The sequence below is a fragment of the Bos mutus genome, chromosome 2 (genome assembly GCF_027580195.1).
Source record: "Bos mutus isolate GX-2022 chromosome 2, NWIPB_WYAK_1.1, whole genome shotgun sequence".
NCBI lineage: Eukaryota > Metazoa > Chordata > Mammalia > Artiodactyla > Bovidae > Bos > Bos mutus.
Window position 1 is genome coordinate 13534985 of NC_091618.1, and position 26845 is coordinate 13561829.

The 26845-nt window shown below is 39.4% G+C and overlaps 1 protein-coding gene across 15 annotated transcripts in view; it reads right to left on the minus strand.

Moving 5' to 3' along the window:
* Positions 1–26845, minus strand: part of PUM1 (pumilio RNA binding family member 1) — a 125983-nt gene that overhangs the window by 93585 nt on the left and 5553 nt on the right. The gene's annotated exons all lie outside the window — the stretch shown is intronic.

Here is a 26845-nt window from a genome sequence, read left to right on the forward strand (position 1 = left end):
AGAATTAGGTCAAAGTTCTGGTTTTTTATTATTATTTATCATTTCAAAACTGCTACTACCTTTGACAATTAAATACCATTGAAGTTACAGATCATCTAATGTGTTGATGGCATTCAGACAGGATGGTTAATCAACCAAAAAGATAAACTATCCGTTAATCAAATCAAATCAAATCAGTTATCAAAACTGATTTGCTACTGTACTGCTGCTGCTGCTGCTAAGTCACTTCAGTCGTGTCGGACTCTGTGCGACCCCATAGACGGCAGCCCATCAGGCTCCACCATCCCTGGGATTCTCCAAGCAAGAACACTGGAGTGGGTTGCCATTTCCTTCTCCAATGCCTGAAAGTGAAAAGTGAAAGTGAAGTCGCTCAGTCGTGTCCGACTCTTAGCGACCCCATGGACTGCAGCCTACCAGGCTCCTCTGTCCATGTGATTTTCCAGGCAATAGTACTGGAGTGGGGTGCCATTGCCTTCTCCGTTGCTACTGTACTATATCATAACATATACCTCATGTAAATGCCAGCACATCCTAAACATAGAACGATTTAGAAACTAAAAAGAATAAATATTTCAGACGCAGTTAATGAACCCTATGATACTAGTGACTTTTAAATATAAAAACCTCACAATTTCTGGTTGTGTCTTTTTCTTAATTTTACCAATCATGATCAAGTTGAAATCGGTAATGAGAGCAGGCCACTTTAATTAAAGAGAGAAACTAATTAATATGATGAAAGAACCCAATCTAAAAAGTATAAAACTAAAGACAATGATAAATCTTTATCTCTGCGTGTTTCGAAACTACCACCCACAGTGATCTATCTGAATGGTATACAGCTGGCTTCCAAAAGAAATAAATTTGACAATATGCATCAGGTTTTATAAATGTTCATGTGCTTTGATCCAGTAGTTCTACTTCTAGGAATTCATCTGAAGCAAATAACCAGAAATATGGGCAAAGATTTGTTAACAAAGAACCTTCAACATGGCTTTGTGTTGGGGAAAGTGGTTTAAAAAAAGAAGTTTAAATACAGCAGGAATTATTAAATTCCGCAGACATTCATTTACATAATTTTATGCAGCTACTTCGGAGAAGGCAATGGCACCCCATTCCAGTACTCTTGCCTGGAAAATCCCATAGGTGGAGGAGCCTGGTAGACTGCAGTCCATGGGGTCGCTAAGAGTCGGACACAACTGAGCAACCTCCCTTTCACTTTTTACTTTCATGCATTGGAGAAGGAAATGGCAACCCACTCCAGTATTCTTGCCTGGAGAATCCCAGGAACAGGGAAGCCTGGTGGGCTGCCGTCTAAAGGGTCGCAGAGAGTCAGACATGACTGAAGCAACTTAGCAGCAGCAGCATGCAGCTACTTAAAACAGTTTTGAAATTCTTAGAATATGTTTATGTGTAAAGATTCTATAACAGGCTACAAATCTGTATATATAAAAAAGAGTATGTATTTCCATAGAGACATGCACAAAATAAGAAAGTAATATATTCAAATGTTAATTTGTAACTTCTTCAGTAGTTTCTACATTTTCTGTAATGCCAATGAAACAACTCAGAAAGAATCTTCTGAAAATAAACTTAACATTCATGAAGTCTTTTATATTAATATCTTTCAAACTAATAATCCTATTCTAGAAACATCTTAAATAACTAAAAGAAATGAGAGGAAAAAAATAAGCAGTGAGCAAAGGTGCTCGTTGTGCACTTATTTTTAACAATACTCAGTAAATAAAAAGGTTATGGTATACTCAGAAGCTGTTTCTACAGAGACAGGATTCTCCTTCTATGCCATACAAAGCAACTGTTATCACAGCTGGTATTTATTGACTGTGTTCAGTTCAGTTCAGTTCAGTTCAGTCACTCAGTTGTGTCCGACTCTTTGCGACCCCATGAATCGCAGCACACCAGGCCTCCATCACCAGCTCCCGCAGTTCACTGAGACTCACGTCCATCGAGTCAGTGATGCCATCCAGCCATCTCATCCTCTGTCATTCCCTTCTCCTTCTGCCCCCAATCCCTCCCAGCATCAGAGTCTTTTCCAATGAGTCAACTCTTCGCATGAGGTGGCCAAAGTACTGGAGTTTCGGCTTTAGCATCAGTCCTTCCAAAGAAATCCCAGGGCTGATCTCCTTCAGAATGGACAGGTTGGATCTCCTTGCAGTCCAAGGGACTCTCAAGAGTCTTCTCCAACACCACAGTTCAAAAGCATCAATTCTTCGGCGCTCAGCCTTCTTCACAGTCCAACTCTCACATCCATACATGACCACAGGAAAAACCATAGCCTTGACTAGACGGACCTTTGTTGGCAAAGTAATGTCTCTGCTTTTGAATATGCTATCTAGGTTGGTCATCACTTTCCTTCCAAGGAGTAAGCATCTTTTAATTTCATGGCTGCAGTCACTATCTGCAGTAATTCTGGAGCCCAAAAAAATAAAGTCTGACACTGTTTCCCTATCTATTTCCCATGAAGTGATGGGACCGGATGCCACGATCTTCGTTTTCTGAATGTTGAGCTTTAAGCCAACTTTTTCACTCTCGTCTTTCACTTTCGTCAAGAGGCTTTTGAGTTCCTCTTCACTTTCTGCCATAAGGGTGGTGTCATCTGCATATCTGAGGTTATTGATATTTCTCCCAGCAGTCTTGATTCCAGCTTGTGTTTCTTCCAGTCCAGCGTTTCTCATGATGTACTCTGCACAGAAGTTAAATAAGCAACTAGGTAGCAAAGTGCTTTCATTCTCAAACTATGAAATAATTCCTAATTATCCTCCATTACTCACTTTTTTAATATAGGAGGAAACTGAGGCAGAAAAAGGTTAAATAACTTTTCCAGAGTTACACAGACAAGCTGATTCCAGAGTCTGACTCTGAACCAGTGTCTGGTGTATTAGGGATCAAAATGTTTTGAGGGTACTCCAACTGTTTAGGCAACGAAGTTGCACTAGATGAAAGCCTGCTGGAAACCCAAAAACGGAAAAAGAAATGACTAGATTACCCTGTCACCCAGCTCAAAATCTGAAAATGTAACAACCCATACAGCCCATCTCTGGCTAAAACTCGAGGATTCCTCTTTGTTAATACAAGGATAATCAAAAGGAGACAAGGAGTCATGGGACCCCAGGGAAAAAACTACTTAACCAAGGAAAGGAAATCTCAAGATAGAAAAGAGAAGACTAAAAATGATCTATTGAAGGAGAGAATAAATAACAGGTATATAGACAAAAATTCATAGCAAAATTAACATTCACAAAGCAGGAAAGAGTAATAAGCCGGATAATTAATGACGCGAACAAAACTGAGAAGAAGTCAATCCGGAGGAAAAGGACACAGATTCAAATAGAAGACAATTGAAAGAAAAAAAAACCATCAAACGTCCATCGACTGATGAATGTATAAACAAAAATTAATATACATTGTACAAAGGAATATTATTCAGCCATAAAAAAGAAATAAAGTACAGGGAATTTCCTGGCAGTTCAGTGGTTAGGACTCCACATTTCCACTGCATAGGGCACAAGTTCCATCCCTGGTTGGAGACTAAGATCCCACAAGCCATGCTTGCACAGCAAAAAGAAAAAGAAAGAAGGAATGAAGTACTCATACATGATACAATATCCATGAACCTTCAAATATGCTAAATGAAAGAAGCCAGACACAAAAGGCCACATACTATATGATCTCACTAAGAGGAAATATCCATAATAAACGAGACAAGAATAGGTTTGTGCTTGCCAGGGAGTTAAGAAAGGAGGAAATAGACAATGCCTACTAATGAGTACAGGGGTTCTTTTCGGAGTGCTAAGTGTTTCAGTGTTAGAAGCATGATGGTTGCTTAGTACTATAAACACACTAAAACCCACCAAACTGTAAATTTAAGGGTAAATTTTATGATATGTGAATATCTTATAACAATAACACTATTAAAAAATAGGAGATGGCAAACACTTTCTATAACATATTAAGAAATAATAATACAGGCTTTCTGGGCTACATGGCTTCCCCGATGGCTCAGCAGTAAAGAATCCATCTGCAGTGTAGGAAACACAAGAGACACAAGGTTAGATCCCTGGGTCTGGACAACTCCCTTGAGAAAGAAATGGCAACCCATTCCAGTATTTCTTGCCTGAAAAATCCCATGGACAGAGGAGCCTGCTTGGCTACAATCACAAAGGTTGCAAAGAGTTGGACACAAATAGGCACCTGAGCACATAACACTGCGGGCTACACAGGGTCTCTGTCATATATTCTTTGTTTTTCAGTTTCATGCATGCATGCATGCTAAGTTGCTTCAGTCATGTCCAACTCTGTGCAACTCTACGGAATGCAACCTGCCAGGCTCCTCTGTCCATGGGATTCTCCAGGCAAGAACACTCGAGTGGGTTGCCATGCCCTCCTCCAGGGGATCTTTCCGACGGAGGGATCGAATCCGTGTCTCTTATGTCTCCTGCATTGGCAGCAGGTTCTTTACCATTAGTGCCACCTGGAAAGCCCTTTTACTTTCAACTACAAACTTGAAAATGTAAAAACCATTGTTAGCACAAAGGCAGCAAGCTAGATTTGACAGAGGCTATAGTTTGCCAAATTTGGTTTAAAAATAAGTCATTCCTTTTATGTTTACAAGTAATGTGTGCTAAGTTAAAATGATCCACAAACTAAGCAAAGATCTCTTATCAAACTTATAAATGGAACTTCCACAAATGTTATTGGATAAAGGGAACATACAGAAACTAGTAATCAGAACTTAGTACTTTTATTAAAAATTAAGATCATATAAAACTAACAATTAAACACCACATTAAAAAATAAAGATAGCTGCTCACATGAAAATATATTGAACACCATTAGTCATCAGGCAAATACAGATTAAAATCACAATGAAAGATCATTACATATGTATCAGAATGGCTAAAATAAAAACCAGTAATACCACCAAACGCTAGCAGGGTGCAGAAAAATTGGATTATTCCAACATTACTGGTCTAGAAAACAACTTGGCAGCTTCTTAAAAGACTAAACATGGAACTACCATATTACCCAGCAACTGGACTTCACTCTCATGTTCACACAAACATTTGTACATGAGTGTTCACAGATTTATAGTAATTAAAAAATAGAATCAACCCTCATGTCTTTCAACAGGTTAAAAAACCACATCTGAAGCGCATCTACCCCATGCACACTACGTAGCAATAAAAAGGAATGGTCTACTACAGGCAGCAACCTGGAGGAGGCTCCAGAAAGGATGCAGAGAGATAAAGGTCAGCCCTCAAAGGCTGTATGTAGCATGACTCCATTTCTATGACGTTTTTGAAATGACAAAATTGTGGAAATGGAAGACTGAATACATTTGTGGTTGGGGGGAGGCCCCTACACCGCTGCAAAGGGAAGGTGGGTGTATTTAAAAAGGGCTACTCAAGGGTTCCTTGTTTAAGAGCTACTTAGTACTTTGTGGTGCTAAGTATATGAACCTAGCAGATCGTAAAATTATACAGAACTTCATACATACACATGCACCCAAATGAGCACAAGTAACCCTGGAGAAATGTGACTAGGACTGGATGGATTTTATCAATGTCAATAAACTAGTGTGATGCTATAGTACACAATGTTACCTACAAAGGTCATATTGTAAAACGCTAGCACTAGGGGAAACAAAAAAAAGTACACAAATGATCTCTCTGTATCATTTCTTCAACTACAGGAATCAACAAATAACTAAGTCAAAATTTTAAATTAAAAAAAGATGACTGCTATGAAGAAATAACGAAGACATAACTTAAAATAATTCGCAAGGAAAAATCTAAACTAATCAAACATATAACCAAAGGAACCTTTCTCAAGCTATAAAACTATGCAGATCAAAAGGTCTCAGCCACAGAGTACACAAAAATCACATCTTGAGCAAACTATCCTAAAGCTGGAGAATTCTGTAAGTATCAGGGCAGGGGGAAAAAACAGAATTTACTCTTGGTTCTCTAAAACACTACCTGCCAAAGTCAGTAAGATCTACTATCTACAGTCCAAAGAGTTTATGTCTTGTCACAATTGTCTTTCATGTATAAAGGCTACAGGAACAAAATATACAAAAAAGGCAATAAAATATGCCACCCACATACCATCTTCAAGCAATTACTATACCAAGCGCTCCAGTCAACGGAGCACATGAAATGGATAAACTGCCATATAACTATTTAATGATATTGTTGTTTGTTGTTGTTTCAGTCACTAAAGCACGTCCAACTCTTGCAACCTCATGAACTGTACCCTGCTCGGCTCCTCTGTCCCTGGGGTTTCCAAGGCAAGAATACTGGAGTGGGTTGAGATTTCCTTCTTCAGGGGATCTTCCCAACCCAGGGGAACCCATGTCTCCCGCATGAGCAAGTGGATTCTTTACCACTGAGTCACCATGGAAGCCTATTTAATGGTACACTACTAGTTAAAAGGCTCCATTTATTGTTAAACACAACACAGGTTCTCAAATGTAGTATGCTAAGTGAAAGAATATTTACTTGGGCTTCCCTGGTGGCTCAGCTGGTAAAGAATCCACCTGCAATGCAGGAGACCTGGGTTCAATCCCTGGGTTGGGAAGATCCCCTAGACAAGGAAATAGCTACCCTCTCCAGTATTCTGGCCTGGAGAATTCCATGGACTGTGTAGTCCATGGGGTCACATGAGTCAAGATACAACTGAGCAACTTTCTTTCTTTTTTTTTTTTTAAGTGAAAGAAACCAGATTCAAGAGCTACATACATTTACAGTACAAATATGACATTCTGGAAAAGGCAAAACCACAGGGACAGAAAACAGTTGCTGGGAATGGAAGTACAAGCTGACTATGAAGAGGCTCCAGGGAGACAACAGAAAAAGAATTACAACTCTGCAGCCTTGGAAATGAAAACCACAATCATAGAAAGTTAACATGAAAAGGCAGAGGATCATGTCCTAGATGAAAGAACAAGATAAAGCCCCAGAAAAACAGCTAAATAGAGATAGGCAACATACCAGAAAAAGAATTTCAGAATAATGATACTGAAGATGATACAGGATCTTGAAAAAAGAATGAAGATGCAAGAAGTTTATCAAGGACCTAGAAGAACTAAAGAACAAACAGAGATGAACAATAACTAAAATGAAAAATACACTAGGAGGAATCAATAACGAATAACTGAGGCAGAAGAATGGATAAATGACCTGGAAGACAGAATGGTGGAAATCACTGCTGTGGAATGGAACAGAGGAAAAGAAATGAAGACAGCCTAAAAGAACTCCGGGACAACATTAAATGCACCAACATTCTCATTACAGGGATCCCAGAAAGAGGAGAGAAAGGACCCAAGAAAATATTTGAAGAGATAATAGTTGAAACCTTCCCTAACATGGGAAGGGAAACAGTTAACCAAATCTAGGAATTTCAGAGTCCCAAGCAGAATTAACCCAAGGATGGGACTTCCCTGGCAGTCCAGTGGTTAAAATCTAACTGCCAATGCAGGGGACATGGGTTCAATCCCTAGTCCAGGGATATTCCACATGCCACAGAGCAACTAAGCCCATGCACCACAAGTACTGAGCCCATTCCCTAGAACCAGAGAGCCACAACTACTAAAGCCTTCAAGCTCTAAAGCCCAGGATCTGCAACAAGAGAAGTCATCAAAATGAGAAGCCTGTGCACCTCAACAAAGATCCAGTGCACCCAAAAAGAAACAGACAATAAGGGGCTTCCTTGGTGGTTCAGTGGTTAAGAATCCACCTTGGGGAATCAGATTTGATCCCTGATCAAGGGCTAAGATCCTACTGTGGAGCAACTAAGCCCAGGCGCTGGCACTACTGACTCTGCATGCCAAAATGAAGACCTGACACAGCCAAATAAGTAAAAAAATTTTTAAAGAAACAATTATCCTTGTTATTAGACAAAAGAAATGATTAACATTTTTTAGGTTCTGAATAAAACAACTAGATGGACATATTACAAAAGATTCTTAGGGCTGAATTATAGATAAGGGTTGGTTGGTTTTTGGTTTGTTACTTGGGTGTTTTTATTTTTATGATTTTATAACTATACTTTCTGAAATGTTTACAATGAGCATTTATTGATTTTTATAACTCAAAAATACCTACAAGTCATTCTTTTTAATGGGAGGGGAAATTTTTTATTTTTAAATCACTGTTCATTAGGATACGGAGAATGAAATTGGGCCACGGAAAGAGTCCTTAGTTCACTTATAATACTGAGAAACAAAATTACAATCATCACCAAAAGAAATGACTTGTTTTAACATATCTGCAAAGTTGGTTGATATATTTTTAGATGTAAGGAGAATAAACTCTAGTGTGATAACAAAGGCATTGTATATTAGTAATCAAACATTTCTCAGAGAAACAGTTTCTCAAGTTTGAACAGTTCATTATTACTGTTACAACACAAATAGTTGGCACAGGAAATAAGAGCTCCCTATCTAAAAGGTCTTCAGCCAGGGAGCCTAGTAAGCGTCTTCCTCCACTCAGCAGTCTTGTCGCTAACCCTCGCTCCTCCTGTGTTTCAACATTCTATTGTTTGTAGCAAATAAGGAAATAGGAATTCTCAATGAATACGTCTATCCAGATACATCACAGCAACAGAATTAAAGAGGGCAGCTACCAAGCACATCAAACAGCTCATTCTGGACTTCATGATCCTAAGGGAAAACATAATACATAAATCCAAAACTGTATCTGTGGGAGAAAATATTTTAATAGACTTCTACCTCCTCTGGATAAAAAAAGTAGGATATACTAATGAAAATATCAGTGATTCTTAACCAAGAGACAGAATACAAAGGAGGAGACAGAACTTAATCATCTTTTTAATACATACACTGGTATGTATTTTGTATGGGTTGTTTGTTTACAGAACTCTTCCTAATGTTATACAAATAGTAAACCTTCATCTGCTCCTTTTTCAGAACAATTACCACCTGCAGTTTCTTACCCTGTAATTTGCATTACTGTGAGGTCATGAACCATGGAAGTTTTCCCTCTCAGAGTTGAGAGGGACTTTGAAAGTGAAGTCGCTCAGTCCTGTCCGACTCTTAGAGACCCCATGGTTGTAGCCTAGCACACTTCTCTGTCCATGGGATTTTCCAGGCAAGAGTACTGGAGTGGGTTGCCATTTTCTTCCCCAGAGGATCTTCCCAACCCAAGGATCGAACCTGTGTCTCCTGCATTGTAGGCAGACGCTTTACCATCTGAGCCACCAGGGAAGTCACAAGAGGGACTTTAGATATAACAAATTTATTAGGTTTTAAACTTGGAGACTGTGGGTGCCCTAGATTAACGTTTGAAATTGGATTTTAAAAAATCAGAACGTGTGTTTTGTTTCCTATACTAAAAATGATGGCTTTTAGGAAATTTTGAACTATAAAAACAGTAAATCCTCATTGCAAACATTTTGGAAAGTAGGGATAGCAAATTACAAAATGGGGGATTAAGGCCACTGAGAAAATGAAAGCAGGGAAGGGAGACAGTTACAATTTAAATAATGTTCACAAACAGCTTCACTGAGAACGTAACTTAAACGACTGGAAGAAGATATATGAGCAACTTTCATAGACATTAGAGACAGGAGCACTCAAGCAAATGGAACTGCAAGTCAAAACTCTGGGGGATGGGCTATGAGGATGATTATAGAAGTAACAAAAATTGCTTTAATCTCAATCCAAATGCCACTAAAATACAACAAATAGAAACCTAGACTTAAGCAAAAATCAGATCATTGGCTGCTGTTAAGATAAACTACAAAGGGCCAACAAAACTTTTGGAGAAGATGGGAACTGTCATTATCTTAATTGCAGTGAAGGTTTCACAGCTGAATACTTTGACATTTCCAAACTTAACAAATTATACATTTTAAATGTGTGCATTTTATGTCAGCTATACAAGAGAAGACTCTACACATGGACATCACCAGAGGGTCAACACCGAAATCAGATTGATTATGTTCTTTGCAGCCAAAGATGGAGAAGCTCTATACAGTCAGCAAAAACAAGACCAGGAGCTGACTGTGGCTCAGATCATGATCTCCTTACTGCCAAATTCAGACTTAAATTGAAGAAAGTAGGGAAAACCACTAGACCACTCAGGTATGACCTAAATCAAATCCCTTATGATTATACAGTGGAAGTGAGAAATAAATTTAAGGGCCTAGATCTGATAGATAGAGTGCCTGATGAACAATGGAATGAGGTTCGTGACATTGTACAGGAGACAGGGATCAAGACCATCCCCGTGGAAAAGAAATGCAAAAAAGCAAAATGGCTGTCTGGGGAGGCCTTACAAATAGCTGTGAAAAGAAGAGAAGCAAAAAGCAAAGGAGAAAAGGAAAGATATTAGCATCTGAATGCAGAGTTCCAAAGAATACCAAGAAGAGATAAGAAAGCCTTCTTCAGCAATCAATGCAAAGAAATAGAGGAAAACAACAGAATGGGAAAGACTAGAGATCTCTTCAAGAAAATGAGAGATACCAAGGGGACATTTCATGCAAAGATGGGCTCGATAAAGGACCAAAATGGTACGGACCTAACAGAAGCAAAAGATATTAAGAAGAGGTGGCAAGAATACACAGAAGAACTGTACAAAAAAGATCTTCATGAACCAGATAATCACGATGGTGTCATCACTCACCTAGAGCCAGACATCCTGGAATGTGAAGTCAAGTGGGCCTTAGAAAGCATCACTACGAACAAAGCTAGTGGAGGTGATGGAATTGCAGTTGAGCTCTTTCAAATCCTGAAAGATGATGCTGTGAAAGTGCTGCACTCAATATGCCAGCAAGTTTGGAAAACTCAGCAGTGGCCACAGGACTAGAAAAGGTCAGTTTTCATTCCAATCCCAAAGAAAGGCAATGCCAAAGAATGCTCAAACTACCGCACAATTGCACTCATCTCATATGCTAGTAAAGTAATGCTCAAAATTCTCCAGGCCAGGCTTCAGCAATATGTGAACCATGAACTTCCTGATGTTCAAGCTGGTTTTAGAAAAGGCAGAGAAACCACAGATCAAATTGCTAACATCCACTGGATCATGGAAAAAGCAAGAGAGTTCCAGAAAAACATCTATTTCTGCTTTATTGACTATGCCAAAGCCTTTGACTGTGTGGATCACAATAAACTGTGGAAAATTCTGAAAGAGATGGGAATACCAGACCACCTGACCTGCCTCTTGAGAAATCTGTATGCAGGTCAGGAAGCAACAGTTAGAACTGGACATGGAACAACAGACTGGTTCCAAATAGGAAAAGGAGTACGTCTAGGCTGTATATTGTCACCCTGCTTATTTAACTTATATGCAGAGTACATCATGAGAAACGCTGGACTGGAAGAAACACAAGCTGGAATCAAGACTGCTGGGAGAAATATCAATAACCTCAGATATGTAGATGACACCACCCTTATGGCAGAAAGTGAAGAGGAACTAAAAAGCCTCTTGACGAAAGTGAAAGACGAGAGTGAAAAAGCTGGCTTAAAGCTCAACATTCAGAAAACGAAGATCATGGCATCCGGTCCCACCACTTCATGGGAAATAGATGGGGAAACAGTGGAAATAGTGTCAGGCTTTAGTTTTTTGGGCTCCAGAATTACTGCAGATGGTGACTGCAGCCATGAAATTAAAAGACACTTACTCCTTGGAAGAAAAGTTATGACCAACCTAGATAGCATATTCAAAAGCAGAGACATTACTTTGCCAACAAAGGTCCGTCTAGTCAAGGCTATGGTTTTTCCTGTGGTCATGTATGGATGTGAGAGTTGGACTGTGAAGAAGGCTGAGCGCCGAAGAATTGATGCTTTTGAACTGTGGTGTTGGAGAAGACTCTTGAGAGTCCCTTGGACTGCAAGGAGATCCAACCAGTCCATTCTGAAGGAGATCAGCCCTGGGATTTCTTTGGAGGGAATGATGCTGAAGCTCAAACTCCAGGACTTCGGCCACCTCATGCAAAGAGTTGACTCACTGGAAAAGACTCTGATGCTGGGAGGGATTGGGGGCAGGAGGAGAAGGGGACAACACAGGATGAGATGGCTGGATGGCATCACTGGCTGGATGGCATCACTGACTCGATGGACTTGAGTCTGAGTGAACTGCAGGAGTTGGTGATGGACAGGGAGGCCTGACGTGCTGAGATTCATGGGGTCGAAAAGAGTCGGACACGACTCAGCGACTGAACTGAACTGATACCTCAATAAAGATTATTTTTAAAAAAATTAGCCCTACAGTAAGAATAAACGTATCAATAAAACAAATGAATCAAAACAGATGCATATATGCGGAAGGGAATTTATTATAAAGGAGGTCTTTCAAACCAATAAATAGTGCTAGAATTAGTAATTAACAACTTGAGGCAAAGTAAAATTACATGACTATTTCCTGCCTACACAATACACAGAAACTCCAGATTAATTAAAGATGAAAATATAAAACTATACTAAAATATTACAAGAAACACAGGAGATTGAGTGAGGGATGATCTAAGAGCATACAGATAATGAAATCAGAAAGGACAATAAACACAGTTGGTGTTAGTCGCTCAGTCTTATCCTATTCTTTGCAACCCCATGGACTGTAGCCCACCAGGCTCCTCTGTCCATGGAATTCTACAGGAGAGAATACTGGAGTGGGTTGCCATTTCCTTCTCCAGGGGATCTTCGTGACCCAGGGATCGAACCCAGCTCTTCTGCATCACAGGCAGATTTTTTTCTCTCCGAGCCACCAGGGAAGTCCCAAAACATAGTTAAAAGACATATAAAAACAGTTTTAAAAATTTAAGAAATTACTACCAAAAAAAAAATGGACAAAGAACACTCATAAGGTGTTTGCAGAATTTTAAATTGCTACAGTCTATCTGGAAAACAATGTAGAAATGTGTATCAAAATATTAAATGCATTCTTCTGTTTGATCTATCACTTTCACATCTCTGAATATATTCTAAAGAAGTGACTCTGGAATACAAAAATATAACTGCAGTATTGTTTACTATAGCATTATTTAGAATGTCAAAAGTTAAAAACAACCTAAGATCGAAACTGGGATAAAACAGTCAAATTACTGTTCTTCAATACACAAAGAGGTAAAGAATCTGCCTGCCAGTTCAGGAGATACAAGAGACAGGGGTTCAATCCCTGGGCCAAAAAGATAGGAAATGGCAACCCACTTCAGCATTCTTGAGCACAGGCGTGTCTTGACTCTTTGGGACCCTTAGAAAAGAAGTAGAGGTATTTACTGACCTGAAAGGAGGACTACAGTGTATTAAGGGGGGAAAGACTATCATCAGTGTATGCATGCCTGGACTCACAAAAGTATGTAATATATTTAGAGAGAGCAACTGATCCCATTTGGTTTAAAACTACAATGCATTCACTGTTTATATATGTGCAGAAAAAGTTTGGAAGGAAATAACCAAACTGTTAAAAGTAATTAACTCTGAAAAACATATTGACATTTTTTAAAACAAACATGTACTACCAAAAAGTTTTCATTTTAGACAAAGTAGATTAGTGATTGCCTAGGTATGGGGTGAGGAAGGTGGAAAGTGACTGGTAATAGGTACAAGTTTTCTTTTGTGGGTGATGAAAACATTCACTTTGATTGTAGTGACAGTTGTACAACTCCGAATATACTGAAAACCACTGATCAGTACATTTTAAATGGGTGAAATGTATGGTATGTGAACTATATCTTAATAAAGCTATTCTACTATAGAACAAAATTTATAACCAAAACATTTTTTAAAATTGCAATATCCACACTGCACTTTTTACTTAATTTTCCAATAGAAACCTTAAAAACCCAAACAGCAACTCTTAAAAAGCTTCAAACAAGAAAAATGAGTCACTAGCTTCCCTGGTGGCTCAGTGAAAAAGAATCCACCTGCCAAAGCAGGAGATACAAGTTCCAACCTGTATTCCCTTGAGAAGAAAATGGCAACCCATTCCAGTGTGCTCCAGTGTTCTTGCCTAGGAAATCCTATGGACAGAGGACCCTGGCAGGGCTACAGTTATAGTCTATGGGGTCGCAAAAGAATTGGATACAACTTAGCAACTAAACAACAACAGAAAGTGTTAAGAGCAGTTAACCATTGACAATACAGGGATAAATTACAACCTTTATTCTATCTTCATAAAGATACTATCCTTCCTAAACAATAATAGATAATATTCACTTATGAGAACAGGAATGAATTTTGAAAATGTATTAGGTTGAAACAGTATGGTACCATTTCCCAATATATGATGTTGACGATGAACAAAAAGTTTCAGTGTTTAACAAATTACGCAAAGTAAACCTTGTTTCTACAGCCTCCTGTTTGCCTAGCTCTGACGTGGTTTTAAAAACACCCCTCCACTCCCCCCAAAAAAGCATAAAACCAGAGTTGACAGGAATTACTTTAAGAGCTCTTTAATGGAACTCTGCAAAAAATGCTTACTGACTCCTTAGCTTCATGCCAAAAAGCCTCTCAAGTATTCAAGACCCTACATTCTGTTACACCTTATACCTTATCAATTCAAAATGGTATTGTAATACTCTTCAAAATAAAACTCTCATCAGTCTAAGTCTCTTCAATAAGCCCTGATGACATAATATATTTACTCATCATTCATGAGATACATGCTATTTGCCAGGGGCTGAAGATATAAGGCTGAAAGATTCTTCAAGAAGAAACATCACAGTGGTTCTTAACCAAGCTGTACATAAAGATAACCAGGGAGTGCTTTTTTAAAAATATATAAACTCCATCTCATCACTGGATATTTTGATTCAGTGGGTCTGGACTTAAGCCCAAGCGTCTGTTCTGAAATGGATCACTAGCACCCAGTGGTGAAGGAAAAAGTAAATATTCAACTCCAGTTGAATATTTGGAGCTGAATGCTTTAATTAGACGTGTACCAAATGATGACAACACCAAAAGGGGACACAACCTATAAGAAAAGAGATAAGGGGAAGGTTTATCAGAGATAAAAATACTTTAGGTGAAGATGAGACAAGTGGCTAGGTGGATGAGGAAGGAAGGGGATTCCAAGCAGAGAAAAACACATCAATAAAAATAGCACAACTATGTTGAGCAATTGCATAAACTATAAAAATAGCATGTACGTTCAGAAAGTTATAGTACTTCGGTACAGCTGGAGTGCCAATAAAGCCTGGAGAGGTAAATTAGCTCAAAACACAAAGGGTGCACACTGTGCCATCCTGAGAAGCTTGAAAGTTAACTAGCCTAAAAGCAATTGGAAAAGCCAAAAACAAAATTTAGGTAAGGAAGCATGTGTGCCTGTTGAGTCACTTCAATCATGTCTGACTCTTTGCCACCCCATGGATTATAGCCTACCAGGCTCCTCTGTCCATAGGATTCTCCAGGCAAGAACACTGGAGTGGGTTGCCATGCCCTCCTCCAGCTATCTTTCCCACCCAGGGATCAACCCCAAGTCTCCTGGATTAGCAGATGGGTTCAACCCACTCCAGTATTCTTGCCTGGAGAATCCCATGGACCGAGGAGCCTGGTAGGCTACAGTCCACAGGGTCGCAAAGAGTCAGACACGACTGAGTGACTTAACTTCACTTTCTTTACCACTAGCGCCACCTGGGAAGTCCTGGGAAGGAAGAGACAAAAGCAGTTTGCCTCTTTAGAAATAACAATTCGGCAGCAACCAAGAAAATAGCCAGAAGGAAGAAAAAAGGGAGAAGGGTGCAGAAAACAGGTCAGAAGACTACTATAAATGTCCAGGCAAGAAATATGAGCAGATCAAACACGGCAATATGAATATAACCTTGGAATTGTCTGAGGCAGGAGGCAAGAATCTAAGGTTCTTAAGTGGCCTATAATAGAGATACTATACATAGAAACAAGATACAGGGAATGAAATCACTTGAGTTCAGTTCTGAACATCATCTGTTTGAACAGACCATTCACTGAGCACCTGAAGTGAAAAGTGAAAGTGAAAGTCCCACAGTCCCATCTGACTCTGCGATCTCATGGACTGCATAGTTCTCCAGGAATTCTCCAGGCCAGAATACTGGAGTGGGTAGCCTTTCCCTTCTCCAGGGGATCTTCCCAACCCAGGGATCACACCCAGGTCTCTCGAACTGTAGGCAGATCCTTTACCAGCTAAGCCACAAGGGAAGCCCAAGAATACTGGAGTGGGTAACCTATCCTTTCTCCAGGGGAATCATCCAGACCCAGGAATTGAACCGGGGTCTCCTGCATTGCAGGCAGATTCTTTACCAACAGAGCTATCAGAGAAGCCCACTGAGCACCTATTATGCATCAAGTACTGGGCTCTGATAATTAAACATGCAAACTAAATTTGTACTGGTGTCCCTAAATTATAAGTATGTGAGCAACAAGTACAGCTTAAAATGTGTGAAAATGTGTCAAAAAGGCATGTGTGCATGTGTGTGTGTGAGAGAGATGGATAAGCTGACTACTCAGTCCATGATGCACAACAGTAGGGTCTCCAAACAGATTGATCTAGTGGAAAGAGCATGAGCTAATCACCTTAAATATGTCTTCTGCTGCTGCTAAGTCGCTTCAGTCGTGTCCGACTCTGTGCAACCCCATAGACGGAAGCCCACCAGGCTCCACCGTCCTTGGGATTCTCCAGGCAAGAACACTGGAGTGGGTTGCCATTTCCTTCGCCAACGCACGAAAGTGAAAAGTGAAAGCGAAGTCGCTCAGTCGCTCAGTCGTGTCCGACTCTACGCGACCCCATGGACTGCAGCCTACCAGGCTCCTCTGTCCATAGGATTTTCCAAGCAAGAGTGCTGGAGTGGGGTGCCATTGCCTTCTCCGATATATGTCTTCTATGAGACCTTAAAAAATCGCATCTCATTTTTCTGACCCTGAATTTCCTCATCCATAAAACAGAAATAACAAAAAATGACACAGCGTTACGGGGGCTTCACGTCATATGTAAAAAGACTAGAATGGTTCTGGCACACAGCGTATGGAAACATGTCAATAAAACTTATGGTACAGAAAGGTACTCAATACCAAAATAAAAATACCTCTAGATCTCACTGGATACACTCAATCTATCCTAACAACCTCAGCACAACACACTCACTAACTTCTTTTTAATTAAAACAGAGATAACGGAAAGGAAACCACGGCACTGATGGGGGAAAAAAGTTAAATGGTTTCTAAGATCTTTTCCAACACCAAAATTCCACTGGAAATGTATCAATTCACCACTTCAGTTTTCAGTCAGTATGGTAAACCAAACTCTTAACAAAAGGTTTGAAATTTGTCCTTTTTCTCTTTTTAAAATATAAAAATTTCAGGGTCTAAGTTCCCTGACAGCCCAGTGGTTAGGACTAGGCACTTTTACAGCTGTGGGCCCAGGTTCAATCCTTGGTTGGGGAACTAAGATCCTACAATCCACAGAGCCAGGCCAAAAAAAAAAAAAAAAATTCAGAGTTTGAAATTTTGTGAAAATTAAAAATGTACAAGACGAAACCAAATTACCTATCATCTCCCCACCCACATAAATAAAATTAGTATTTTCCCATCACATCAGATCAGATCAGTTGTTCAGTCGTGTCCGACTCTTTGCGACCCCATGAATTGCAGCACGCCAGGCCTCCCTGTCCATCACCAACTCCCAGAGTTCACTCAGACTCACGTCCATCGAGTCAGTGATGCCATCCAGCCATCTCATCTTCTGTCGTCCCCTTCTCCTCCTGCCCCCAATCCCTCCCAGCATCAGAGTCTTTTCCAATGAGTCAACTCTTCGCATGAGGTGGCCAAAGTACTGGAGTTTCAGCTTCAGCATCATTCCTTCCAAAGAAATCCCAGGGCTGATCTCCTTCAGAATGGACTGGTTGGATCTCCTTGCAGTCCAAGGGACTCTCAAGAGTCTTCTCCAACACCACAGTTCAAAAGCATCAATTCTTCGGCGCTCAGCCTTCTTCACAGTCCAACTCTCACATCCATACATGACCACAGGAAAAACCATAGCCTTGACGAGACGGACCTTTGTTGGCAAAGTAATGTCTCTGCTTTTGAATATGCTATCTAGGTTGGTCATAACTTTCCTTCCAAGGAGTAAGTGTCTTTTAATTTCATGGCTGCAGTCACCATCTGCAGTGATTTTGGAGCTCCCCCCAAAAATAAAGTCTGACACTGTTTCCACTGTTTCCCATCTATTTCCCATGAAGTGGTGGGACCGGATGCCATGATCTTCGTTTTCTGAATGTTGAGCTTTAAGCCAACTTTTTCTCTCTCCACTTTCACTTTCATCAAGAGGCTTTTGAGTTCCTCTTCACTTTCTGCCATAAGGGTGGGGTCATCTGCATATCTGAGGTTATTGATATTTCTCCCGGCAATCTTGATTCCAGTTTGTATTTTCCCATATTTCCTCCCAATTCTTTTTCCATGTATGTCACTCTTAATGGATATATACAACTTAAGGCCTATTTTCTAGATAATAACTTAGTTAAGTGAAGGAACCGTATCTACTATAAAATTCTCACCTGGTTTGTTTTTGTCACCCAAACACCCAACAGCCCCATCTTAACACTCATTTCAATACAGACACCAACAATTCCTCCTCCCTTCCTTCCTCCCCTTCATTCTCTGGAGAAAGAATGATATATTAATTTCACTGTTTTGTACTTTACTATAAGGCTTCTGACCTGTGTAAGTATTATCTTCCTAATGTGTCCAATTGTGGGGAAAATGAACAATCTGAATCAATAAATTCTTAGAACATTTTTTTAATTAACAACAGATATGGTGCTTCCTCCCTTCATGAAACTATAAATTCCTCTGGAGAAAGAGAAATTCCTTCCTCCCTTCATGAAACTATAAATTTCTCTAAAGAAATTGTCCTGTATTTTACTATAAGACTTCTGACCTGTATAAGTAGCATCTTCCTAATGTGTCCAATTGTGGGGAAAACAATCTGAATCAGTAAGTTCTTAGCAAATTATAAAGATCATTTTTTAAATTAACAGATATAGTGCTTTTAAACACATTCAATAACCAGAATTAAGTTAATGAACCATTCCCTTATTAAAAGACCTTAGGGTAACTTTAATAGAGAAAAATTATTTGTCATTAGCAGATCAATTAACTGTATATTAATAACATCTAGAGAGCAGAGCTCCTAAAAACACCTCTTTCTAATTTAAGCATTCTGCTTCCCAGGGTTGTAAACAAGTTTATTTATGCTGTTAACCTGAAAATACTTTCTTCATAGATAAAGAAGAAAGTTATTAACTCCAGTAAAACTTGTCACTTGGAAAAATTCCAAATCCACGGTATAAAGCTGTAGATAAACTAACCTCCAAACTCTATTTCTAAAAAGCACTGGCATCAGTGAAGACACTTGTCTGTATATTAGACTTATGTGTCTTTAAAACTTACTAGGTACCCAAAAGACCTGAAAACATATATCGACAGAAACTTGTACACGAATGTTAGAAGCAGGACTGTTCCTAATAGCCAAAATGTCGACAGCCAAAGGTCTGTCGACTGATAAATGGATAAACAAAATATGGTATATATCTATTATGTAGTAGATTATTATTCAGCAGTAAAAAGGAATGAGGTACTGATCCATGCTACAAGATAGATGAACCTTTAAAACATTATGCGGGCAGTCCAGTGGTTAAGGCTCTGCACTCCCAATGCAGGGGGCACAGGTTCGAACATTGTTCAGGGAACTAAGATCCTGAGTGCCACACAGAGCAGCCACAAAAAAATTTAAGAAAAAAAAATCACTTAAAAATTATGTTAAGTGCTAAATTATGCTAAGCCAGTCACAAAGGACCACGTATCGGATGACTCCATTTACTATACGAAATGTCCAGAAGAGACAAATGCATAGACACAAAGCAGACTGGTGGGTGCTTAAGGCTAGAGTGACTGCTACTGGTACAGACTGTGAGGGATAATGAAAATGTTCTAAAACTGATTGTGGTGATGGCTGCACAACTCTGTAAACATACTAAAAATGACTGAATTGCACAGTTTAAATGGATGAATTATATACCAATAAAGCAGTTATAAAAAACTGTTAGGGCCCCCAAATTTCACAAATCTAAAAGTTTTCCTAATGTGATTTTCAAAAACACTAAGATACTTTAACCATAAAAGAACACTTACTGAAGAGGAAAAAAAAAGACAAATTTGAATCTGCTGAATCTTCTTAAATTATTAACATGGCAACTGAAAAACAATTCTCAAAAAATATTACAGAAAAAAAGTGGACATTCCTCTTCAACTTCAGGTTTTATCACCAATGCCATGTATACCCTTCAGCCTAAGTTCTTCAATCAAATTCCCAAATATTAAATTCACCCAACCTATTGCCAATCACTGACCACCACTTCTCACAATATTCACAGTAGGGAGCAAAAAGGTAGAGGCATTCTCCTAAGCTGAAACCACACTCCCATTTACAGCTCTTTACTTACATCTAGAAGATACAGAACGTGAATGTGAAAATTAGGGAAGAAAGGGTCAGAAATCCCTCAATAACAAAAACCTTACCCTCGGAGGGAGGGGACATGGGTGTACCTATCGCTGATTCTTGTTGAAGTATGACAGAAAACCACATTCTGTAAAGCAAATATCCTTCAATTAAAAAAATAAAGTGGCAAAAGAAGAAACCTCTTACCCTATCCTCAGCAATTACTTTATTGGCATTGTCCTATGTTCCTCTATGAGTGTTAAGCCATTTCCCAAAAGTGAATAGATTTTAAGCAAGAGCTAGAATTTTTAAGTATTCTTTCCAAAATACCAGAAGCATAATTCTGTACTCAGGCTCAGCCTATATACAAAGTATTAAGCAAATGCTGTTGCCCAAGAGAAAATGGATACATGCACAAAGATGTGTGTATCTTCTCCAAATACAGAGAGGTGTAATGAAAAACAATATCATTATCATATCATTTCATGGTTTACAGAGCACTTCAACCACAACCAAACTGAAATCTGAAACACAGCTCTTCCTAAGTAACTATGTTTTTCTCTTACTAAGAATCTCCTGATTCATCCCATTTCCCTTTTCTTTGACCACAAGAGCACCCAGAGCAAATTCTGTAACCCACCACTTTGTTGTGTATTTCTAAATTCTACATTTACCTCCTTTATCTTCCTAACATATCCCTATTTTCCCACTGCTACATCTCATATACCTAGTCAAGTACAGATATGAGAGTTGGACCATAAAGAAGGCTGAATGCCAACTAACTGATGCTTTCAAATTGGTGCTAGAGAAGACTCTTGAGAGTCCCCTGGACTTCAAGGAGATCAAACCAGTCAATCTTAAAGGAAATCAACCCTGAATATTCACTGGAAGGACTGATGCTGAAAGTGAACCTCCAATACTTTGGCCACCTGATGCAAAGAGCTGACTCACTGGAAAAGACCCTGATGCTGGGAAAGACTGAAGGCAGAAGAAGAAGGGGACGACAGAGGATGAGATGGTTGGATGGCGTCACTGACTCAATGGACATGAGTTTGCGCAAACTCCAGGAGATAGTGAAGGACAGAGGCCTGGCGTGCTGCAGTCCATGGGATTGCAAGAGTCAGACACCACTAAACAATTGAACAGAACAACATCTCATTACCACCTATTTTTTTCCCCCTAATTCCACAACAAAAACCTTCTGAAACAAAACAAAGATATAAACTTCTACAAGGTGCCACCTAGGAGGCACATACAATCAAGTACCACACAGCATTAGAGAAGGGAATCTGAATGCATACTTTTTGTACACTGGAATCTAATCCTTAACACCGGAAAATAACTCTTGAAATTACAGTCAAAGAAAGCCCGCTGATGATCCTTTTGACCAAATATAAAACGTTTTAAGTCTCTGTGAACTCCAAATATAATGAAAAAGGCTCCAAGAGTACAAGTGAAAGAGAAAACACTGAAAAATATGAAAGTAACTTTAACGTATGTTAACTAAGTGCCACTGGCCCAAGTGCTGAGGCATCTAAGCCATCTACCCAGAAAGGCAAGAGACACATGGTCTAACAAAGTCAAAGAGCAGGGACAACATAAAAGGATATGCAGATAATGAGGAGACTCCCAGTATGAGAATACTTGGGCTCCCTCCCAATTTAACTTAGCATTTATTAATTATATAGTGTAAGGATTAACTCACAGCCACTGGAGATTAATGGGGTGGATGTCAGGATACAACTAGAAAATGGCAATACCAAGTGAAAAAAAAGTAGGGGGAGTTGGTACAGAGTCAACGAGAAGATTTATCCACTGAATTCTGCCTGGCTATCTAGAATTATCTCCCACAAGATTCAGCCACGGAATTCTGTTTGGCTATCTAGAATTATTTCCCACGGCTGCCAATCTATGGTGGGTGGATACTGACACATCCCAGTACCAAAAGACTACTAACAAAAGCAAGAAAACTTCAGCTGTCCTCTAAATATCCTTTCTCAAAAAGCAGAGCTCTACCTATCTCTGCCCCCTTAAAATCCAGTACAGAGGCCACAGTTCAATTGATCGACCTTAAAAACTTTTTCCCTATTTCATCACCCACTTTATCTCACAATGTTTTACAGAGAAAACAGATTTCACAATGAGAGAATAAAACAATTACAAAAAGTCAAAGACTTGAGGCTGGGCTTTGAATGATGAAACCCTTTAATACTATTCAGGAAAGAAAGATCTGGTTATAAAAACTATTATTAAAATAAGTATGCAAATTTTTATAGGCAACATCTTTAAATAGTATTATTTACTTAGCGAGATGTGTTTTCATGGGATTTTTTGGTTTTGTCTGCAATGCCCAGGCAGCTTGCAGGATCTTAGTTCCCCAAGAAGGAACTGAACCTTGGCCCCTGACACTGAAAGTGCCAAGTCCTAACCACTGGACCATCAGGGAATTCTCTCTAGTATTTTATAATATCTTGATCCATACCCACTGTCTTGTTTACTATGAGTAAATTTCATAGGTCAAAAAAGAAAAAAAAATTCATGGTACTTCTTTCCCTCACTCCCCTCCAAAGACCTCAATAAGACCCAAAAATGAGGGCTTTGAAGTTTCTAACTATACCAAATACAATAATATTATGTATTAAAATAAGGGATACTAGGGACTTCCCTGGTGGCCCAGTGGTTAAGAATCTGCCCTGCGATGCGGGGAAGGCAAGTTTGATACCATTCCGGTGAACTGTGAGCCCACATACTGTAGGGCAACTGAGCCCACGCACCACAAGCAAGATCCAGTGCAGCCAAAATTAAAAAATCAGAAATAAATGTCAAAAAAACAAGTGATATTTACTATGTTTATATTCTTAAGAAAAAAGACAAATACAGAAAGAACATAATAAAGAGTCTGCACACTACAACTTTTTAAAATAAACATATAAACAAATCTGAATACCATTCTTCACCTCAAAACATTATAGTTCCTAAATTTAATTTTAAATATCTGAGCTCGCAAGATTTTTAAAGTACTCCATATTACCTTAACACAAGTTCTCAAGCTGCTATGGTTTTAAATTTTAAACTTTTATTTAAAGGGGCATCATGCTAATAATCAAGTTTCACAGTTAGAAAACAAAACTTAAACATTTTTTTAAAAAGTCACATGTATTTAGGCACAAGTTAAAGAGGGCATCATTAAAAGATGGAACTCAGGGCAGTTCTCTGGTGGTCCAGTGGTTAGGACTCTGTGGTTCCACTCCAAGGGACACAGGTTTGATCCCTGGTCAGGGAACTAAGATCCCACACGCCAAGTGGCGTGGACAAAAAAAAAAGAAAAAAAAAGACGGAACCCAGACACTAAGAGAATTTCTACATAAGGCAAAAAAAACCCTAATTTCAAAGGTTAAAAAAAATTTAAGTAAAAAGCCTCCTGATGAAAGTGAAAGTGGAGAGTGAAAAAGTTGGCTTAAAGCTCAACATTCAGAAAACGAAGATCATGGCATCCAGTCCCACCACTTCATGGGAAATAGATGGGGAAACAGTGGAAACAGTGTCAGACTTTATTTTTCTGGGCTCCAAAATCACTGCAGATGGTGACTGCAGCCATGAAATTAAAACATGCTTACTCCTTGGAAGAAAAGTTATGACCAACCTAGATAGCATATTCAAAAGCAGAGACATTACTTTGCCAACAAAGGTCCGTCTCGTCAAGGCTATGGTTTTTCCTGTGGTCATGTATGGATGTGAGAGTTGGACTGTGAAGAAGGCTGAGCGCCGAAGAATTGATGCTTTTGAACTGTGGTGTTGGAGAAGACTCTTGAGAGTCCCTTGGACTGCAAGGAGATCCAACCAGTCCATTCTGAAGGAGATCAGCCCTGGGATTTCTTTGGAAGGAATGATGCTGAAGCTGAAACTCCAGTACTTTGGCCACCTGATGCAAAGAGTTGACTCATTGGAAAAGACTCTGATGCTGGGAGGGATTGGGGGCAGGAGGAGAAGGGGACGACAGAAGATGAGATGGCTGGATGGCATCACTGACTCGATGGACGTGAGTCTCGGTGAACTCCGGGAGTTGGTGATGGACAGGGAGGCCTGGTGTGCTGCGATTCATGGGGTCGCAAGGAGTCGGACACAACTGAGCGACTGATCTGATCTGATAAAAAAGTGACTGCTCATAAATGGGAGTAATAATAAGAGAAATGGATATAGAATAAAATATCTGGCCCAATATCTGGCACTTCCTCCAATACTGCTGGTTGGTATCACAGCCTGTGATATTCTTTACTTCACCAGCTCACTGATGAAAGCATTCTGCCAATCTGATCTTAAACTTTGTTCCGTTATACAAAAAGTCTTAAAAAAAAAAAAAAAGAAGGGGACATAGGCCCACAAACAGTAATGGCCCACTGGAATGGCAGAATGTGCTAGCAGCAGGATCACTTTATATTGAGTCTCTGTCTTAACAGAGACTTTCCTACAATTTCTACATAGAATACATATATGTAAGTAATTTTAATACTTTAGCATCACCGATGGGGGAAGGGGAGGGAAGCCAACATTATTTGTATTCATCTCCTTGTTATCAAATTTATCTCTAAAAATTCAAATACATTATGGCCAAGTAGTTCTTTGATCTTAGAATGTGTTACTCTGGTTTGGTTTAGGTTCTAGGACTAGAAATATTCCCAGGGAAGCAGAAATACAGAAAGCCCATGGGCATTAGGATCAAAGACCTGATTTCAAAACCAGAGTCTATCTGGGAACTAAGCTTCAGTTTCTCACTTCTCAATAAAGGATTTTACCTCCTTCATAAGATTGTTCTGAGGGTTAAATACAGGAAATATTTAGTCCAGTGCCTAAAACATAAGATTCTCAACTTCTTTCGAAGTTCCACCTGACAGATCAGACACGAGGGCAGCAATTCTCTGCAATAGAGCTACACCTCAACTCTTCAATTACATTATACTTATCATTGCTTCTTGCCCAAGTGGTCACTATCTATTGCCATGTATTTCTAGCAGAACAGCTAAGCTCTGAGACTCACTGCTTTACTTTATGGTCTTCCCTCACTCAGTCAACACCAAAACCACCAAGTTATAATAACTCTAATGACTACAGGAGAGGTAATGTGTGGGTGGTCCACACCGCAACACAGCAACTACCTAATGCAGCTCCCTAATGCTGTTCATTACACCATGTATCCAGACCAACAGAACTGTGCATGATAAATGCCAAGTCCAAGCTGAGTCATTGGTTTAGGCCCCCCTAGGTGTGGAATAGGTTTTGCCATTTAACATTAACATAGATTTGCTAACTGACCTGGATAAAACTGGTCAGAAAGTCAGATGTGATTCCATACAACAGGGCTCAGCACTAGAGTCCAGAGTATGTCTTCACAGCATAGCACAATCAGGGTTTCCCCTTCCCCCGCCACAGCCAGATTTTAGATCTTGAAACTCTGCCAAGGGCTGACCCACAGTTTGACTTGCCCACCTAGCTAAGTACAAACCAAGCACCTTGATTCTTCTTTCAGTTTTTATCCATCAGTCCATCGTTAGGAAAGCCAACACAAGATTTTACAGATCTATAATATAAATTATAATATATACTTTAAAAACCAATGGTAATGATTTTTAAATAATGTTTAGCCAAACAAGGCAAAAATTACAGGCATTCCACCTTTGCTCCCTAGACAGATGACAGATCCCATCCAAATTAACCACCTCCTGCCTTGGTTTCACCCTACACACACAGCTACCTACAGCTCAAATTCAACATGTGTTCTACGGAACTTAATCACCTCGTCCCCAAACCAGATTCCCCTCTATATTCCCTTCCCTCTATTACTCCATTTTCCCAGGGACCTAAACTTTCAAATTCAATCACCAAATTCTATGCGTTTCTCAGTCCTATCCCATCTTTCCACTGCTCACACCAGGGCTATCAGAGTAGTAATCTAGTCTCAGCTCTTATCCTCTCCAATCTCTTACTGCCAACTCAACCTTCCCAAAACACCACTGGATAAAAACTACTCCATACAAACACGCTAAAAACCCTGCTGCCTACTGAATTAAATCTTAGCCTGGCACTCAACCTCCTTATCTTTGTGACAATGTCCTTTCTCCCCCAGCTTTATTTTAAGGCCATAGGATTAGGGCCTCATGCATTCAATAACTTTCTTCTCAAACTCTATCATATGCCAAATTCTAGGAACTAGGATATTGAGATGAATAAAATTCGATCTCCACCTCCAAGACTTTAAGCAAATCGGAAACAAAGTACCTTAAGTAATAGATACATAATAAAAAATGTCCTAAGTGCCCAAGAAGAAGCTCCCTACACCTCATATTTCCTAGTACTGCTTACCTACACATAATAGATGTTAATGAAGTAGCACTGATACTGCTAAT